At 38.9% G+C, this 20,398-nt stretch overlaps 1 pseudogene; it reads left to right on the top strand.

Moving 5' to 3' along the window:
* The first annotated feature begins 9,930 nt into the window (after positions 1 to 9,930).
* Positions 9,931 to 20,134, top strand: LOC116565662 (annotated as a pseudogene).
* Positions 20,135 to 20,398: the final 264 nt, after the last annotated feature.

The following is a 20,398-nucleotide window of genomic DNA, read 5'->3' as shown; positions in this document are numbered from 1 at the left end:
TTGTTTACTGCAATACCATGGTCCCAGTAAATTGGTTTTGTCTATGCAGGTGGCAGGGAGAGCCTGTTGGATGATTACAGTGTCTCAAGAAATATTGTTGATGAGTGGGCAAGAGAAACAAGGAATTGAAGACTAATAAGTGGTCTGTGTTATCGAGCCAGTTACTGTAATGGACAATCAGAACTTAATCCAGCTGGGAGCTCTGGAGATCCGGTACAACACAAACCTCAGAGCTATTTTTCCAGTGGGGTGAATGAGCTGAAGTCTTGCTCTGCCAGTTCCCATCAGTCATTTTTTAAGGAATACTTCCCAGTTGTCTGTTCATTTCCCTAAGCCTGGTGCAGCAAAGTGTACTCCAGTGGTCAGAGAAAGTCTTTGGGGAAAGGGACCCTGATGCTGGCAGCTGGACATTGTAAAAGCTGAGACACCAGCAGCTTCTTTTTCTTTTCTTTTCTTTTTTCTTTTCCTTCCCTCCCTACCTTGCCTCCCTCCCTCCCTCCCTCCCTTCCTTCCTTCCTTCCCTCCCTTCCTCCCTTCTTTCTCTGTTTCTTTCCTTCTTTCTTTCTGACAGGGTCTTCTTTCTCTATCACCTCTGCTGGTGTGCAGTGACATGATCACGGATTACTGCAGCCTTGACTTCCTGGGTTCAAGCAATCTATCCTCTTCAGCCTTCCAAGTAGCTGGGACAACAGGCATGTGCCACCATGCCTGGCTAATTTTTCATTTTATTTTATTTCTTTAATTTTTGTAGAGACGAGATCTTGTACTGCCCAGGCTTTGATGATATATTTCATTTAGACATTTTCTCTCTACGAATTCAAACTAGACCAGCATTAATTAATTTAAATTGGAAAATATTTCTTGATTATGCAGATCTTGAAGAGCATACTATAGAACATACAGAATGTGAAGCATATATAAGACATCATGCCACCCCCTTCCTGTGACTGCTAGACATCTCTAGCCTGCAGCATGGTCAGCTTTGGAAAGAGCACATCATGGCCCTTCTTTCTGAGGAAGAAAAACTTGGGTGAAAATCTGGGTTTTCCTCTGAATGTCATTAAATCTCATTTAATTCATTTTGTATCCTCAAACATTCCACATGTATCAGCAGCTTTTCCCGTAAATATTGAATAAAAGGAGGTAGGAAAAAATGGGAGGCAACGGCAGTGGAGAAAATCTGCTGGAGGAAAGCCGAGAGTACAATCCCCACGACTGAGAGTTTCAGAGGGTTAGCAAAGCCCTGGAACAAAGCGAAACTGTGGCTGTCGAGCGGTGAGAATGATCAAAGCTTTTATTTACATTCCAGTGAATTCCAGGGACAGCTCTCATTGTGCAACTACTTCTTGTGGAATTGTTTGAAACTTTGCAGCTTTCTCCTTGGTGTTTTTACCCCCTTCCTGTTTCTTGTTGTGATTAATAGCAAAACCAAACAAACCTAACCAAACAAAAAGCCTTTAGAAAACCACAAACTCATTATGTGGTTTCAAGGTGATCTTGGGGTCACATAAATTCTTCTGATGCTTGGGGCACTGGAGAAGATGAAAATCTTTGTGGAAACACCATTGAAAAGGGAAGCCTCCGGACCCACTCCGATAACCCTATATAGCAAGGAAATAAGGAGCTTACCGCACCTTTTGGGCTGCCAGTTGCCAGTCTGGCTTACAGCTGAAAAAATTTCCACCACCTAGAGGGTGGGAAGGCAAGAAGATGGTCTCTTGGCGTACGAAGTTGAAATCAAAACCTCCAAGGAAACGTTTTGAAACTTTAGATTCTAAGGTGCTGACAGTAAAGTTGCAGTTTAAAGAGGTTTTATGGTCTGAAGATGGTAAATGGTAAACGCCTTACCATTTCTCACTTTTGAGACCTAACGCATTTTTATGTCAGGGAATTGCTTATATGTAAGATTTAGCGAGTGCCAAAAATGTCAACAACCACTATGGAGATTTTGCATTCTCTCTACCTGCCTGGCTTGTATTCTTAGATGCACTTGTACATTTAAACATGTATAAACTTACACATGCCCTTCCTGAGGTAAGAATACTTGACTGAAAACTGTGGTGCATAGGAATAAGTTAAACTGTGTACTTATTCCTATACAACCCTTTTGGCTCATCTCAAAAGAGGACTGTCTTGGGTTGGTGTTGCCATCTAGTGGCCAATTTGGGAAATTGGCAAATGCGTGACTTCTTCCTTTCTTCTTTTCTTTCTTTCTTCCTCTCTAATTAGCATGAATAGCTTGATGTACACCAGACTTTCTTTCAGATACTCACCATGAACAGCTTAGCAGAAGCTTCTAAAGATAATGTCTTTCTTACGCAGATGGATAGTCACAACACTCACACAGGAAACACACACACACACAAACTCTCTTTCAAGCGCCTTTCAATTGCAACCTTCCCTTCCAACTGTTGCTAATTGTATCTGTCTGGGTCTCCCACCAGGCAATTTTGTCATCTCCATTCTCTCTCCTTTTTCTTGTTCTTAATTTGTGAACCCCTTCACTCAAATTAATAACAGCCATATTTTTATTTTTATTTTTTTGTGAGACAGAGTCTCTCTTTGACACCCAGGCTGGAGTACAGTAGCATGATCTCAGCTCACAGCAACCTCCACCTCCTGGGTTCAAGAGATTCTCCTGCCTCAGCTTCCTGAGTAGCTGAGATTAGAGGCATGTGCTACCATGCCTGGCTCATTTTTGTATTTTTAGAAGAGACGTGGTTTCATGATGTTGGCCAGGCTGGTCTTGAACTCCCAACCTCAGGTGATCCACCGGCCTTGGCCTCCCAAAGTGCTGGTATTACAGACATGAGCCCCCACACTTGGACAAAAGCCTTATGTTTTCAGAAGTAATCAGACACACTGAAACTGATGTTATAAACTTAAAAAGTTTTGTGGAGCCCCAGCAGTGTCCTTTTCAAATATTCTATAAGGTTTACAGGGAGTTCCTTCTTACCTCTCAATTAGATAGACCTGCTTTTGGTCAATTGTCAGTATTTAAGGCAAAATTTTAAAATCACTTAATATATATGTACTTGCTTATAATTGTCAAAGTAAAACTGATAGGGCAAGCCAAAAACTAATAAAAATGATTTTCTGTAGGGATGGGAGAGAAAGGGGCCTAGGGCAGGAATAGAAGAGAGACGTCTCTGTTTATAGTTTGTTTTTAAAAATAGCTTTTATGGTGTATAAAATTCACTCATTTAAAGTATACAATTCAGTGAGTTTTATTTTTTTTATTTTTATTTTTGAGACGGAGTTTCACTCTTGTTACCCAGGCTGGAGTGCAATGGCATGATCTCGGCTCACCGCAACCTCCGCCTCCTGGGTTCAGGCAATTCTCCTGCCTCAACCTCCTGAGTAGCTGGGATTACAGGCACGTGCCACCATGCCCGGCTGATTCTTTGTATTTTTAGTAGAGACGGGGTTTCACCATGTTGACCAGGATGGTCTCGATCTCTTTACCTCGTGATCCACCCTCCTCGGCCTCCCAAAATGCTGGGATTACAGGCTTGAGCCACCGCGCCCGGCTCGAGTTTTATTTTTATTTGTTTATTTTTTAGAGACAAGGTATCTCTCTGTTACTCAGGCTACAGTGTGGTGATGTGATGTGATCATAGCTCACTGCAGCCTCGCACTTCTGGGCTCAAGTGATCCTCCTGCCGCAGACTACAGAGAAGCTGGGAATACAGGTGTGTACCATCACACCAGGCTAACTTTAAATTTTTCTTGTAGAGGTGAGGGCTCACTCTTAGCCTCAAGCAATCCTCTTGCCTTGGCTTCTCAAAGCATTGGGATTACAGATGTGAGCCACCATGCCCGGCCAATTCAGTGACGTTTTAGTAGATGTACGAAGTTATATGACCATAACTACAATCTAATTTTAGAACATTTCCCTCAGCCCAAAAAGAAACTTTGTCCTCACTTACAGTCACGTCCCATTCCCACCTCCAACCCCAAGCAATCCTTAATCTTTCTGTCTGTAGAGATTTGCCTTTTCTGGACATTTCATAAATGAAATCATGCAATATGTAGTCCTCTGTGTCTGGCTTCTTTCACTTAGCATGATACATTATATTTGAAGTTTATGCTGTATCACATACCAGTACTTCATTTCTTTTTGAAATTAAATTCCAAGGAGTATGGAAAGCAGAGAAAAAGAGTAACCTTACTGCCAGGTGAGGTGGTTCACGCCTGGAATCCCAGTGCTTTGGGAGGCCGAGGTGAGAGGATTGCTTGAATCCATGAGTTCCAGACCAGCCTAGGCAATATGATGAGACCTCATCTCTACAGAACATTTAAAGAAATTGCCAAATGTGGTGGTCTATGACTGTAAGTCCCAGCTACTCGGGAGGCTAAGGTGAGAGGATCACTTGAGACTAGAAGGTGGAGTTTGCATTGAGCCGTAATTGCGCCACTGCACTCCAGCCTGGGTGACAGAGGGAGACTCTTAAAAAAAAAAGAGTAACCTGTCAGTGGAGAGACCTGACAAACACTATCTCAGTCATATGATAAAGGTTAACATAAATAATGGTAAGTCAGAGTATGCACCTTTTATATGATAAGATAAAAATGGTACTTTGCCTCTTTGGTTTTCTCTCCAAAACTCACAATCTCAGTCTATTAATGAGAAAAGCATCAGATAAATCCAATTCTGGGACATTTGTCAAAATACTTTACCATTACTCCTCAAAACTGTTAAGGTTATCAAAAACAAAGCAAGTGTGAGAAACTTTTATAGCCAAGAGGAGCTTAAGGAAACATGGAAACAAGATGTAATGTGGTATCCTGGATGGGATACTGGACCAGAAAAGGCATATTCATAAAAACTAAGAAAATCTGAAGGACGTATGAATGTTAATTAACAATAATTTTTTTTTTTTCTCCTGAGACAGGGTCTTACTCTGCTGTCCAGGCTGGAATACAGTGGTGCAATCTTAGGTCAGTGTAGCCTCCAACTCCTGGGTTCAAGTGATCCTCCTACCTCAGCCTCCTAAGCCTCTGGGACCACAGGTGTGTGCTATCACACCTGGTTAACGTTTATAAAATAACATTTTTTGTAGAGACAGAACCTTGCCATATTGCCCAGGCTGGTCTGGAACTCATGGCTTTAATCAGTTCTCCTGCCTCAGCCTCTCAAAGTGCAGGGATTACACACATAAGACACTGTGCCCGGCCAATAATGATGTTTTAATATCGGTTTATTAATTGTAAGAAATGTATCATACTAATGCAAGATGTTAATAACAGAGGAAATTAGTATACGAGGTATATAGAAACTCTCTGTCCTATCTTTACGATTATTCTATAGCTCAAGAAGTATTCTGAAAACAAAAGTTTATTTTAAAAAGCCTATCTTTCCTCCATTGAGTTACTTTTTTACTTTTGTCAAAAATCAATGAGGCATGTTTATTTAGGTCTTTTTATGAATGCCTTTTTCTGGCTCGTTGATCTATGTGTCTATACCTCTGCTTTTACCACACAGGTTTGATTATTATTATTTTTTTTGTGTATTTTTTTTTTTTTTAGTAGAGACGGGGTTTCACCATGTTGGCCAGGATGGTCTCGATCTCTTGACCTCGTGATCCACCAGCCTTGGCCTCCCAAAGTGCTGGGATTACAGGCTTGAGTCACCGCGCCCGGCCCTTGATTATTATTTCTATACAATGTCTTGAAACTGTGTAGAGCTATATTTCCCACTTTATTCTCCTTTTTCAAAATTGTTTTTGCTAGTCTAACTCCTTTGCCTTTCCGTAAATTTTAAAATAGTTTTTTCTATATCTATTAAAAATCTGGTTAGGATGTTGATAGGATTTGCTATTTGTATATTAATTTTTCTACTTGTTTATCAAGTGGGGAGAAGTGATGTCTACTATGTTGAGTCTTTCAATACATGAACATGATATGTCTCTCCCTTTATTTAGATATTTTTTGATTTCTTTCATCAGCATTTTGTAGTTTTCAGCATACAAGTCCTGTCTTGTTTGTTAGATTCATAGCTAAGCATTTTATTTTGGAAGAGCAATTGTCAACGTTACTGTGTTTTAAAAATCGGCGTCCACGTGTATAATTGATTTTTGTATCTTTAGTCTGTACCCTGTGATCTTGCTGAACTCACATACTAGTTTAAGAAGGACTTTGTGTGTGTGTGTAGATTCCTTGGGATTTTTCTGCGTAGACCCTGCTGCCATGTGCAAACATGAGCTGTTTTATTCCCTCCTTTCTGATTTGTATGCCTTTTATGGCCTTTTGCTTTGGCTAGAGCTGTCTCAAATAAGTGAGATGAGAACAGACATTCTTGCCTTGTTCCCTCTCATAGGCAGAAAGCATTAAGTCATTCACATTAAGTATAATGTTAAGTGTAGCTTGTTTTTGTTTTTTTTTTATTTTTCTTTGACATGGAGTTTTGCTCTTGTTGCCCAGGTTAGAGTACAATGGAGCGATCTTGGCTCACTGCAGCCTCCACCTTCCAGGTTGAAATGATTCTCCTGCCTCAGTCTCCTGAGCAGCTGGGATTAGAGGTGCCCGCCACCGTGCCTGGCTAATTCTTCTGTGTTTTTAGTAGAGATGGGGTTTTGCCCTGTTGGGCAGGCTGGTCTCGAACTCCTGGCCTCAGAGAGTGATCTGCCCGCCTCAGCCTCCCAAAATGCTGGGATTACAGGCGTGAGCCACCACGCCCGGCCAAATGTAGTTTTTGTAGATGCTCTTTATCAAGTTGAAAAGGTTTCCCTCTACTCTTATTTTTCTGAGGGTGTTAAATTATTGTCAAGAGCATTTTCTGAATTAATTGATATGGTCATATTATTTTTCTTGCTTAACCTGTTAATATGATATTATACTGATGAATTTTCCAATGTTGAACCAGCCTTACATCCCCTGAATAAACTCCAATTGGTCCTGATATATAATTCTTTTAATGTATGCTATGTTCTAGTTGCTAATGTTTTCCTAAAGAGTTTTGTGTCTGTATTAATAAGGGATATTGGTTTGTAGTGTTCTGTTTAATACTGTTTCTGTTTTCTTTTGCTGTCAGGTAATACTAGCTCCATAAAATAAAGTATTGTTTCCTCTTTTAGCTCTGAATAAGATTGTATAGAAGTGGTTTCAAATCTTTAAATGTTTGGTAGAATTTTTCAGTGAAAGTAGAGTTTTTTGGGAGGAGAAAATTAAAATGTAATTTTCTTAATAGTTACGGGGCTATTTAAGTTCTCTAATTTGTATCAGGGTAGTTAGGGTATTTTGTGTTATTCAATGGTCCATTTCATCTAAATTGTCAAACTGATGTGTGTAGAGCTGTCTGTAGTATTTCCTGGTTATCTTTTTGATGTCTGAAGGGTCTGTATTCATATCCTTGTTTCATTCCTGATGTTGGTAATTTTCATCCTTTCTCTTTCTTTGCCTGTCTAGCTAGAGGATTGTCAATTTTATTAATTTTTTCAAAGAACCAGCTCTTCGTTTTATTGATTTTCTGTATTTTTGTTTTGCTTTGTTTTCAATTTCACTGATTTCTGTTTTACTCTTTATTTTCTCCTTCTTTCTGTGTGCTTTGGGTTTATTTATTTACTTTTTATTATTTTATTTTATTTTTATTTTTTTGAGTCTTGCTCTTTGGCCCAGGCTGGAGCACAATGGTGTGATCTCTGCTTACTGCAGCCTCTGCCTCCTGGGTTCAAGTGATTCTTTGCCTCAGTCTCCCTAGTAACTGCGACTATAGGTACATGCCACAACACCCCAACTAGTTTTTGTATTTTTAGTAAAGATGGGTTTCACCATGTTGGCCAGGCTGGTTTTAAACTCCTGACTTCAAGGCGTCTGCTCACCTGAGCCTTCCAAAGTGCTGGGATTGCAGGCGTGAGCCACTACACGCAGGTATTGCCTTGGGTTTATTTTGTTTTTTTGTTTTTCCTTAGGTCTTTTGAATTTTGGGGAAAATTTTTAATGTATTAATTTTTGGTTGTTAAGTGCTTAAATAATGTTGAATTGTAATTAGCTGCACAAGTAAATCTGTGTGTTTCCTTTTTTCTGTGTGTCTCACTTCAAATCAGCCTGATAAGGAATGTATCATCCTATATTCATTCCTCATTTTGCGGGTTCTCATTCCCACAGTTGTCTACCTCATTTTACTAGGTCTTGAGGCGGCAGCTTAGAGATTTTTCTTTTTCCTAATGTAGGTTTTGAGATTTTCCTCTTTGCTAATGTGTGTATTTAGTCTATAAATTTCCCTCTCAGCATTGCTCTAACTGTATCATAAACATTTCGATATGTTGTATTTTCATTTTTATTCAGTTGAATTAAAAAATTCTTTTGAGAATTCCTCTTTCATGCAAGTATTATTCAGAAGTGTGTTGTTTAGCATTTAAATGTTTGGACATCTTTCTGCTATTATTCTGTTATTGAGTTCTAGTTTAATTCTGTTGTGGAGGACACACTCTATATAATTTAAATTGTTTTACATTGCCAAATAGTATTTTACCATAAGAATGTACCATATTATATTTATCCATTCATCAGTTGATGAATATTTGCATGTCATATAGTAGAGAATTTGGAATCATGTAAATATTTTACAAATTCAAAAAGAAAAAGAAAAAATCAATTTCTAAAATTTAAAAACAAATCAGTTTTCCTAAATTTGTCGCGGTGAGGGTTGCACGACTCTGTATTAAAAAACGTTAAATTGAATCAGTAAGTTGTATAGTATATGAATTCATTATCAACAAAGCTGCTATTAAAAAAAGTGGAAGTGGATGTAGATCACACCTGCAATCCTAGCACTTTGGGATGCCAAGGTGAAAGGACCCCTTGAGGCCAGTTGGAAGGTTGAAACTAGACCAGGCAACACAATAAGAACCTATCTCTAACAAAAATAAAAAAAAAAATTTGAGTATGGCGGGGCTTGCCTGTATTTCCGGATACTGTGGAGGCAGAAGTGGATCACTTGAGCCCAGTAGTTCAAGGCTGCTGTGAGCTATGATTGCACCACTGCACTCCAGCCTGAGTGACAGAGCAAGACCCTTTCTCATACATAAACAAACAAATAATTTTAAAAGCCGGAAAAAACCCTAACTATACGACAAGTTGTTAACATAATGACTCTGAAAAGAGAAATATTTTTATAACTTTTAAAACATAATATTCCAGTTATCTGCCCCTAATGGGATGTGTTCTAAAGACATAAAGAATGGCACAGATACATTAAAGTTTATTGGTAATGTTTTTGTTAGTAGTAATATTTTTTGAATCTATTTTGCTTATAGGGTTAGACAAATGTATAATTTAATAATGCTAAAGAATAGCAACATATATTCTCTCACTGAGATCACTGAAAAGAGCCACAAGCAATGACAATTGAGTCAGTGAATTATACATATAGCCTACTTTTTGTTTGTTTGTTTTTGAAACTGGGTCTTTTACCCAGGCTGGAGTGCAATGGTATAATCACAGCTCACTGTAACCTTGAACTCCTGGGCTCAATCTCCCACTTTGGCCTCTCAAAGTGCTGGGATTACAGAACTGAGCCACTGTGCCCAGACCAAGGCCCAGGTTTTTAATCCCTAACTTCCATTCTCTATTATAAGGAGTTTTCAGCTTTTGAGTCCAAAATGGAAATATACAAAGGGAGCCTGAGACATTTTGTTGGGCCAGGAAGTGGGGTAAGTTATCAAAGACTTGTGTCCTTTCAGAAGTATATAGTACCTAGTTTGAAGGGGCTTCTACTAGCCAAATTTGAGATAAAACAAGTATTTTTAAAGCTGACAGTAATTTATTGAAACACACTGAACAAATACATACACACACACACACAAACAAACACAGACACATTTCTCTCCTGGGTTTGTAATAATTCCCCACCACCCCTACCAAAAATAAATAAATAAAAAACAAATTCAAAACCCACACTCTCACAAATATATACTCTCATTTGTCACCATGGGGGTAGCTGTTGCAACAAAACTTTCTCCGAAAAGAGGTAAGAAAAAGTCAAATTGAAATGTTAGAAGAAAAAAATATGATATCAAAAATAAATAGGCTTATCAATAGACATGACAAAGTTGAAGAAGAATCCGTGGATTTGAAGACAGTCCAATAGAAATAATGCAAATTGAAACGCAAGAGAATAAAAGAAAAAAAGAAAACTAAAAAGATCTAAGTTGTCTGATGTATACATAATTGGAATTCCAGAAGGAGAAGAAAGAGAATGAAGAGAAGGGAGAGGGGTGTGTGTGTGTGTGTGTGTGTGTGTGTGTGTGTGTGTATGTGTGTGTATGTGTGTGTGTGTGTGTGTGTGTGTGAGAGAGAGAGTGAAAGAGAAAGAGAGGTATAAGAAATACTTGAAAAGATAGTGGTTGACAATGTAAAATAAAAATAATAAAATAATAAAATAAAACAAAAAACGAAAAAGAGACCAAAGCTTACATCTAGATAAGATACAAATTAAACTACTGAAAACCGAAGATAATGTGAAAATCTTGAAAGTAGTGAGAAGATAAGATATATTGCATACAGTGGAGTGATGATAAAACTTACCGGTGTCATTTCATAAGAAATTAGGGGCCGGGAGCGGTGGCTCAAGCCTGTAATCCTAGCACTTTGGGAGGCCGAGGCGGGTGGATCACGAGGTCAAGAGATCGAGACCATCCTGGTCAACACGGTGAAACCCCGTCTCTACTAAAAATACAAAAAAATTAGCTGGGCATGGTGGTGCGTGCCTGTAATCCCAGCTACTCAGGAGGCTGAGGCAGGAGAATTGCCTGAACCCAGGAGGCGGAGGTTGCGGTGAGCCGAGATCGCGCCATTGCACTCCAGCCTGGGAAACAAGACCGAAACTCCGTCCAAAAAAAAAAAAAGAAATTAGGCAAATTTGAACTTAATAGATCTTTAGTACACTCAAAGAGAAAATCCACCAACCTGAAATGATATACTCAGAGAAAACGTCTTTTAAAAATGAAAGCCAAATAAAGTCTTTTCAGACAAACAAAACTGAGTAAATTAATTGCCAGCTTACTTGTGCTATAGAAATATTAAAGGATGTTCTTCAGGCAGAAGGATATAGTTTCAGTTGGAAACTGAAAATCTGCACAAAGAATAAAGAGCACCAGTAATGGTAAAAAATAAAGGCAAAAATAAGACTTTTAAAATTATAATTATTCTAAAAGATAATTGGTTATCTAAAGTAAAAATGACAAGAATGTAGTATGTTGTTTATAATATACATAAAAGTAAAATATATGAAAACAATAGCACAAATGATGGGAAAAAGGAATTGGAAGCAATGTGTTGTAAGGTTTTGACATTACACATGAAGTAATATGTTGTTTGAAGGTAGATAGCGATGTTGAAGCTATATAGGGCAACTACTAAAAAATGTTAGAAAGATAATAGAACTAAGAATCCAATAATAGAGATAAAATGAATCAGTGTATAATTAGACAGTTGTGACAACTCTTTCAGAGTGCGTCCTCCAGACCTCTCCACAGTGTGCCCATAGACGGTCTCCCTCTTGAAGCTTACACCACCATGTTCTAGGGTTCAGTATATCTTCCTTTAGCAGGAGTATGGTTGAACATAACCCCCCTGCCTGGACATCAGAACTCTTGATAGTTCTTTTGTTCTGCCTCATCCCTCACCCCCACAAAAACAGATCTTCAGAGCTGCAACTCCTTTCATAATAAAGACAGACTTCATTACTATGCAGTGCAGCTGAGCAACCCTGTTCCGTCATCCAGAGCTGGACTTTTCCTATACTCTGTACACCCCAAAGATCTAATAAACCTCTTTTCCAATACAAAAGGGGCAGTCAAAAACAGGAAAACTTTGGGAGCTTTCCACCAGTCTCACCATCAAGCCTTCAAAAATTTAATGTCCCGTGCTTGCATTTTTAACAAGCTCTAAAGGTCATTCTGCTGACCCCTAAGTTTCAAACCTAGGCATATGAGATTCAGAGCATGAAGAGATAGTTTTCCCAAGGAATTGGGACTTTTTAATAAGCTCTGATATATGGGGTCTGTGGACAACATGGGGGAAATTTTGCCTCTAGTGTGACAGTGGCTAAGCATGTAGCTTTGGAGCTGGATTTTAAACACTACTATTTCTTACCTGTTAACCTTTGGCAAATTGGCTTGCCTCTCTGAGTCTCAGTTTTCTCATCTGAAAAATGGGGCTAGTAATAGATAGTGCCCACTTTATAGGACTGAAGGTGAGGACTGAATGGGTTAATAAATGTAACATACTTAAAACAACATGTACATTCAACACTTAAAAAGAAAGAGCCTAACTTTTTTAGAACATTCTACTACAATGATAAAGTACTGAATTTGTGTTTATGTTAAAAATTATCTACAAAATTATCCTGGGCCAATGTATAATATCTGGATTCCTGCTAAAATTCAAAGAGTTCAAAACTTTGAGAAATTTTAAAGCAGGATGTGTTATTCTATTTTGGGGACCCTGTTATCTGCCATTAATCCACATGTCTATTTTTTACCAAGATGTCAAATCTTAGGGATTTATTATACACCCAGAACTGAAGTGTTTGGAAAGTTAGCTTTGCAAAACATGCAGTTTGTGGAAGATGCATGACTAAGAAAATAACTGAATATCTTAAGATAACAATTTTTGGATGATTCTACATTCCCCAGAATCTCTTATCTGATTTAAGTTCCTTAGTAAATCAAAATATTTGTTCTAAGGTTGACAACAAACTTCGAGGGTTTCAACAGATGGGATCGTAATAGCTCTGGGACACTCCAGATTATATAAAACAAAACAAGAATAAAAATAACTACAATGTCCCCAGGGTTTTATAAAATTATAAAAGGAGGTTTTATTTGCTTAGTTATGTATTTCCGACCAACCCTGTTTACAGAGATACTTCTGAAACCAGCATTTATGACCTGCTGCGACATCATACAAACACGACTCGAGTATGATGCCAAAAGCTCTTGATTTCAGTTTTTTTAAATCATAAATTTAAGTGCTTTAAAAATTTTTTTTCTTGGCAGGTATTGCTCTTGCTGATACCATCATGGCTGCCATCTGCTCCACCTGCTCCTCCCTCTTATGTTGTGTGTGTGTGATTTGTGGGAGACGGTGAAAGCAAAGCATTGTGCTGTGTCCCCTTAATAACTGCTTAGTAACAGATATAAGGCATCTCTATCCTAGATGGATTCTCATGGACCTCCTGTCTGTGGTACTCAATGCAATCTATAAAAATATTCTTGAGGAAGCTTAGGAACATGTATTAGGCACCCACATGTTTAATAATTAACTCGCTCCTCTCTATACTCATATGATAAAGCAAAATTTGTAAATCATTTCAGTTGAGTAACTGAGAATTTATGTAAGACATTCTTAAGTGACGTAGGCCTGGCTCTGTCTCTCCACAGAGCTCCTAGGTAGGATCACCATAGAAAGTGCCTTGTTAGAACCTATCCTCACCTATTTTTTTTTTTTTTTCTGCTGTAACCAATTACCACAGACTGGGCAATTTATAATGAACAAAAATTTATTGGCTCACAGTTCTGGAGGTTATGAAGTCCAAGACTGAGGCCCCTGAATCTAGTAAAGGTCTTTTTGCTATGTCATTACATGGCAAAGGACAAAGAGAGGACAAAAGAGAGAGAAAGGGGTCAAACTCATTATTTTATAAGGAACCTGCTACTGTGATAACAACCCCCCCCTCGTGATAATGGCAATAAAAAATTCATGAGGGTAGAGCCCTCATGACCTAATCACCTCTTAAAGATCTCCCCTCTCAACATCTCCACATTGGGGATCAAGTTACCAACAGGCGAACTTTGGGGGTCACATCTGCACCATAGTAAATCTCTATGACCTAGAACGTATTTGGTCCTTAGGAATGGAGACGGAGTTGGTGATATTAATTAGTAAGCAAAATATTTGAATGTGTCTTAAAGATTAGCATTTCTTAGTATTTTTCTGCCACCTTATTTCCCTTGGGACATTCATTTTAAATAGTTTCAGTATCTATATGTTGATAACAGTCAGTCATATAATTTCAGTGCAAAACTCTTTCCTGAGATACAGATTTATATCACCAAATAACTATTTGTCTTAGTTATTTTGGGTTACTATAAAAAAATACCATAGAGTAGGTGGCTTGAACAATGTAAATTTATTTTTCACAGTTCTGGATACTGGGAAGTCCAAGATCATTAGGACCTGTCTCCTGGCTTGCAGATGATCACCTTCCTGTCGTATCCTCACATGGTGGAAACAGAAATCATCTGTCTTGTCTCTCTCTCTCTCTTTTTTTGAGACAGAGTCTCTCTCTGTTGCCCAGGCTGGAGTGCAGTGAGGTGATCATGGCTCATTGCAGCCTTGACTTCCCAGTCTCAGGTGATCCTCCTGTCTCAGCCTCCTGAGTAGCTGGGACATGGGCATGCACCACCATACCTGACTAATTTTTTGAAATTGTTATTTGTAGAGATGAGGTCTCCCTATATTGCCCAGGTTGATCACAAACTCCTGGCCTTAAGTGATCCTTGCATCTTAGCCTCCCAAAGGGCTGGAATTGCAATGTGAGCCACCATGGCAGGCATCTGTGTTTCTTTTTATAGAGACACCAATCTCATTAATGAGGGCTCACCCCTCACTATCTATTTATCTTTGAAAGGCCTCCCTGTCAAATAGCATCACATTGGGAATTAGGCTTCAACATATGAATGTTGAGGGACACAAACATTCAGACCACAGCATGGCTAGGCAGCTCATCTTGGGTATGATTTAGGAACTCTACAGAATTTATCATTGCTTTCCTTCCTTCCCAAAGTGCTACTGCCTTAGAAGGTGTTTCTTATCCTAGCAGATGACACAACTATCCACTCAATTTCTCAAAGCAGGTATCAGAATTTATGTCTTCTTTCCTGCATCATTCCCATACCATATATATCAATTCAATTTCTTCCTCAATATATCTAGAATTCATCTAATTCTCTTTACGTCTGCTGCCAGTGCCTTTACCTTCACTGTCACTTTTTAGACTTCTCCTGGCCTCTGGTCTTGCCCCTTTCTACTTTTCTAACTGCAGTTAGAAAGATATTTCTAAAACACAAATTGCATCCCCAGCTTGGCCTCTCCTAAGGGTCCTTTATTGCCTTCTAAATAAACATCCACTCTGGGATCTGAAGTTCTCACTGCCCTCTATGCTGTCTGGCCCCTCCCCACTTTCACCCACCTTACTCTTAACCTTAAGGTTTGAATCTACTACTTCCTTTGGGAAACATTTCCTGAATTTCTCAGACCAGGTCAGCTACTCTTCTGTTCTCACAGCTTGTTGTACTTATCCTTTATAGCACTCATACTATTTTATGTTTACTTGTCTCTCTTCTTCAATATATAAGTTCCTTGATATAGGGAACTTTGTCTTGTTCAGCATTGCAGCACAAGTGCCCAGTAGGTGTTCTGTATATATTTATTAAATGAATGAACAAACGGATCCACCTCAATAAAATCATTGGCACTGATAAATAGTGTGTGTTTGTACCCTGTAGCCACAGAATAAAACATGAAATAGGAAAATTTTATGGTCTGATTTTGTGATGCTGAAGAATGGAATTGTGAGCCATCAATGGCAACATAGGATTCTTGCTATAATCAGAAAGCACTGAAATGAAGCATACAAAGCATACAGGATGATTTATTCATTCATTAACAAACAAGTAATGAGGTCCTACTGTGTGCCAGGCCTTGGAAAGGGCTTTGGAAATACGAAGACGAGTAAGACCTGGTGACTGTTCAGCAGGAGTTCAAAGTTGAGTGAATGACAGCTTTTAGTGTTCATCGAACACTAAAGTTGGCGGAAACAAAAAGGAAATTCAATCTAGCCCACGGATTTTACAGAGACCTGGATGATTTCTACAATGCTTTCCAAGTTACTCAATAATTATATAAAAAGAAAATGTTTTTCCTTTACACACCAACACTTTTCCCCACCTCCAATTAATCTGTGTCCTTAAAAAAGGAGTACTGTATCAGTGGGATTGAGATCACAGCCAACATAAGCTCATCTTAGAGGGAAAAAAAAAATGTATGATTTGTCAAAGCTGCCTGGAAGGGAAAATTTCTATTTAAAATCCTGACATTGGGTCAGGTGCGGTGGCTCATGACTGTAATCCCAGCACATTTGGAGGTCAAGGTGGGTGGACAGCTTGAGCCCAGGAGTTTGAGATCAGCCTAGGCAACATGACAAAACCCTGCCTCTCCAAAAATCACAAAAAATTAGCCAGGCATGGTGGCACATGCCTGTAGTTCCAGCTACTTGAGGCTGAGACAGAAGGATCACTTGAGCCTGGAAGGTTGAGGCCCCAAGGAGCTGTGATCACATCACTGTTTGCACAATAGAGCAAGACCCTGTCTAAAAAAAAAAAAAAAAAAAATTCCTGGTATCATAAATGCTTTAGAAAAAAACACTCTGTCTTCATGAAAGAATTCAAAATGATCATTAATTAAACTCTTCAAGCTGTGTTAGCATGATATGGAAAGAATTTGATTACAAAACCATTTGACACAGGTATGTCATTGACCAGAAACTGGTTTTAAGAGTTTACCTCAGGTAGGGTAGTGTTATTAAGTTTTAATTAGTTTTTTAATGAACATTTTAGGTCTTTCAGTATGCACAATGACCATTGTGCACATTTTGATGTGTTGAAGTCAGTCAAAGATAGGCCAACTGGTTTGCCCCAGGTGAGAATGGAAGTGGATGGTCGAGGGTTGTTTTTCTTGGATGAAACAGGCCTTATTCATGGGGTGTGTGCTGCACCATGGAGATGACAGTAAGGCAGCCTAGAATTAAAAGGTTGAAAATATCCACATTTCAAGTCAGAAAACTAAAAATGTTCACTTTATGGGGGACAGTTGTGCCTTAAATATCTTAATTTGACTCACATGCCACCTGTTTCCTGGAGCTCTAACAACCATAGGTGGGGCCTCACACATGCTATTTTTACATTTAGAGGCTCACTGACCGTAAAAGACCTCACATGTGCAGAAAGTTATAGTGTGGAGTTTAAATAGATTGGTCATTGATGATAGTTGGTACATGATCATACTATTATGTATGCATACATGCACATATTACTCTTATATATACATTATTACATATGTTACTATTACAAATATATATTACTTTTTTTTTTTTTTTTTTTTTGAGACAGAGTTTTGCTCTTGTTACCCAGGCTGGAGTGCAATGGTGCAATCTCGGCTCACCGCAACCTCCACCTCCTGGATTCAGGCAATTCTCCTGCCTCAACCTCCTGAGTAGCTGGGATTACAGGCACGCGCCACCATGCCCAGCTAATTTTTTGTATTTTTAGTAGAGACAGGGTTTCACCATGTTGACCAGGATGGTCTCGATCTCTTGACCTCGTGATCCACCCGCCTCGGCCTCCCAAAGTGCTGGCATTACAGGTGTGAACCACTGCGCCCGGCCCTTATTACTGTTACATATGTATGTTATTTATGTACAGATACATGTACATTATTACATTTACATATTATATATACATGCATATACGTTATTTTAACTACTGATAGCAATTTTATTAACAAATCAGACTATTCCTTAATCAAACTTGAGGCATGATTCTCCCTGCCTTTTTGATTTTATGGTCAATGAGCGGGGGGGAATACCTTTTCTTTTTGAGTTTTTAGCAGAGTGACAGTGATACTGTTTCTTCAAGTAGAAAAGTCAAAAGTTCCATCTCATCTCAGAAATGCAAACAGCTTTTCATTTATATGTTGATTTCATGTGATCTGGAATGCAATGGAACTTAAATTAGACATGCTTACCCAAGAGAGAACAAAACTCCCTGCATTTTCTAATTACATAAGCATTGAGGCTTGGATGATAGATGATGGGAAAAAACTTGCTAGGCAGAAATTATGATGTGATTTCTTATTGCTCACAGCACTTATTACCTTACACATGTATTTTGAAACTTGTGCCTTCTTTCCTTCTGTTTTTGAATCTGATCATTTGTCCTCTGCTATTCTCTAATTGTTTCATGCATATGAGGTTTATTTTCCTGTCTCAACTGTCAGCTTCTAGAGATTAAGGACTAACAATACATTGCAAAAAATGATAACTTATTTTATTCTTATGTGTTGCATTTGTGGCTGTTTACTGTTATATTTTATGCAATCATAGAAATATATATAATTTTGAATCTGTTTACAAGTATAATTCTCTCAGATTTGGAATTATTACTCCAGTTTTCTAGTTGGCGAAACAGAGGCTTACTGTGTGTATATGACTTGCCCAAGTTCTCACTGCTGATCTGTAACGAGGCCAGGATTAAAAGCCAGAGTCTCACTCCAGAGCCTGTGTTCTTTCCTCCATCGCACACACCCTCTGTAACCTCTACACCTCCTCTCCTAGCCTCACCTCCTTCAGCATTTAACAGAGGACTCAACCGAGGGTGATTAGGCAATAAATACTTCTGGAATTGATGTGTACCCTAATATAGACTTCGTCTCTACATAAAGTGGACAGGCCTTCAAAGGAAGCCAAAAACAAAGCAGACACATGAACAAAAAGGTGTCACCTGGGACCTAAACAGCATACATTGCTTTCCTCAACACTTCCAGCCCAAAGGGGGAAAGACTTCAAAATGACCCTACATTAATTCTGTGTAAGTGGGAAAAAGAACTCAAAGCAAATATTGCCAACTGACTTGAGAGACAGCAAGGAAAGGATTTGGCTCCAACCGAGCAGAAATTTAATTTTGGCATCCATCCAGCTCAGAACTAAGGTCAGTGGTTTAAAATTGTGTCTCAAGGAAAGCCTGAGTGTCACAGGTGATTATCCTCAAACTTCCCCAGCATCCTGGGGGAGCCAACATTAGATTTAGGATTTAGAGTGCTTTCCCTGAGAGTTTTTGCATAAGCATTGATGAGCCTTGCTCCCAGCTTGGTTTTCGCATTGCAGGGTTTAGTCCAGTGCACCACAGCACCAGGTTTTCCCAAGACATTTAAAAATTTCACTTCCCTACAGCAACACTTTCTTGTTTGTGTTCCTCTTGTAGATCCTTCTTGGCGCAGATAAGCCATTATTCTCGTTGTTCTTAAAGAGGCAGCCAATTATGGATTTTTATAATTAGAATTCTGACACATGACATTTGAGACAGGCCTACTTTCACCCAGAGATCCCCAGGGCATAATCTAATTACCAACAAGGTACAATGCCCACAGTCTTGCAAAGAACTCTGGAGTAAAGCCTCTACATTGACCAGAGTCATTAATAATTAGATCATTAGCTCATGAGCCAGCATTTATTGAACACCATGGAGTGTTAGATGTGCCGCAGGATGGTAACAGAAGAATGAAGGATCTCAAAGGATTCCCCCAGTCAGGGGGTGGGACCAATTTCCCACCTGGTTGTGGTGAAGCAATGGGGTTACCAGGGTCTACTCTGTTCACATTCCAGTAAACATGAACAGGTCCTGTCTACCCTTCCACAAGAAGGGCAGCATGTTTCCTGAGAAGGACAAGTTGAGAGAATGCTATCTGATGATGAGATAATAAGCTTATCCATTGAATTCTTTGACCAGAACAGATTGGATTGGAAAGTAAACAAAGACAAAGGGAAATCTAAGGAGGAGGTGAATGATAAAAGATATTTACGAAGCCCAGCAGCAATGGCTACGATGCACTTAAGAAAGTTTCTCAGAGGTAAAATGGAAATACCTAATACTTTCCAGATTGATGTCATGTATGAGGAGGAACCTTTAAAGGATTATTATACACTAATGGAAATTGCCTACATTTATACCTAGAGAAGGAATGGTCCCCTACCTTTGAAATACAGAGTATGACCTACTTGTAAAAGAAGGAAGATCAGTCACCAGAGAGATGGACTGATAAATGCTGGAGAACTGGAAAGTGACTCTGGGGGTGACGAGACCAACAGCCCAGCAGGAGGTGTTCCCGCTACCTTTCCTAGCCCCAGTACTCCAGTGCAGTCTCCTTATCCACAGCGTCCTCATATTTCCAGTACTGTGAATGGAACCAGTAACACCCCAGTGGTAACCACTAATCTTCTTTTGCCAATAGGCCTCAAAACTCATCAGTAAACGGGTCATCAGCAACTTCTTCTGGTTGATACCTGAGACTGTTAAGAAAAAAAATTTAAAACCCCTGATTTATATAGATATCTTCATGCCGTTACAGTCTTATAGATGCTAATACATGTGACTATTGTCCAATTTGCTTTCTTTTGTAGTGACATTAAATTTGGCTATAAAAGATGGACTACATGTGATACTCCTATGGATGTTAATTGAAAAGAAAGATTGTCATTATAAAGAATTGGTTTCTTGGAAGGCAGTCAAGACTTTAATCTCTGTGTTAGGAAAGACGGAAAATGGCTTCTGTAACCATT

The sequence above is a fragment of the Sapajus apella genome, unplaced genomic scaffold, assembly GCF_009761245.1.
Source record: "Sapajus apella isolate SASKATOON/1434 unplaced genomic scaffold, GSC_monkey_1.0 scaffold41, whole genome shotgun sequence".
Lineage (NCBI taxonomy): Eukaryota > Metazoa > Chordata > Mammalia > Primates > Cebidae > Sapajus > Sapajus apella.
The sequence above is the reverse complement of the archived record's forward strand: the minus strand, read 5'-3'. Positions and strand labels throughout refer to the sequence as shown.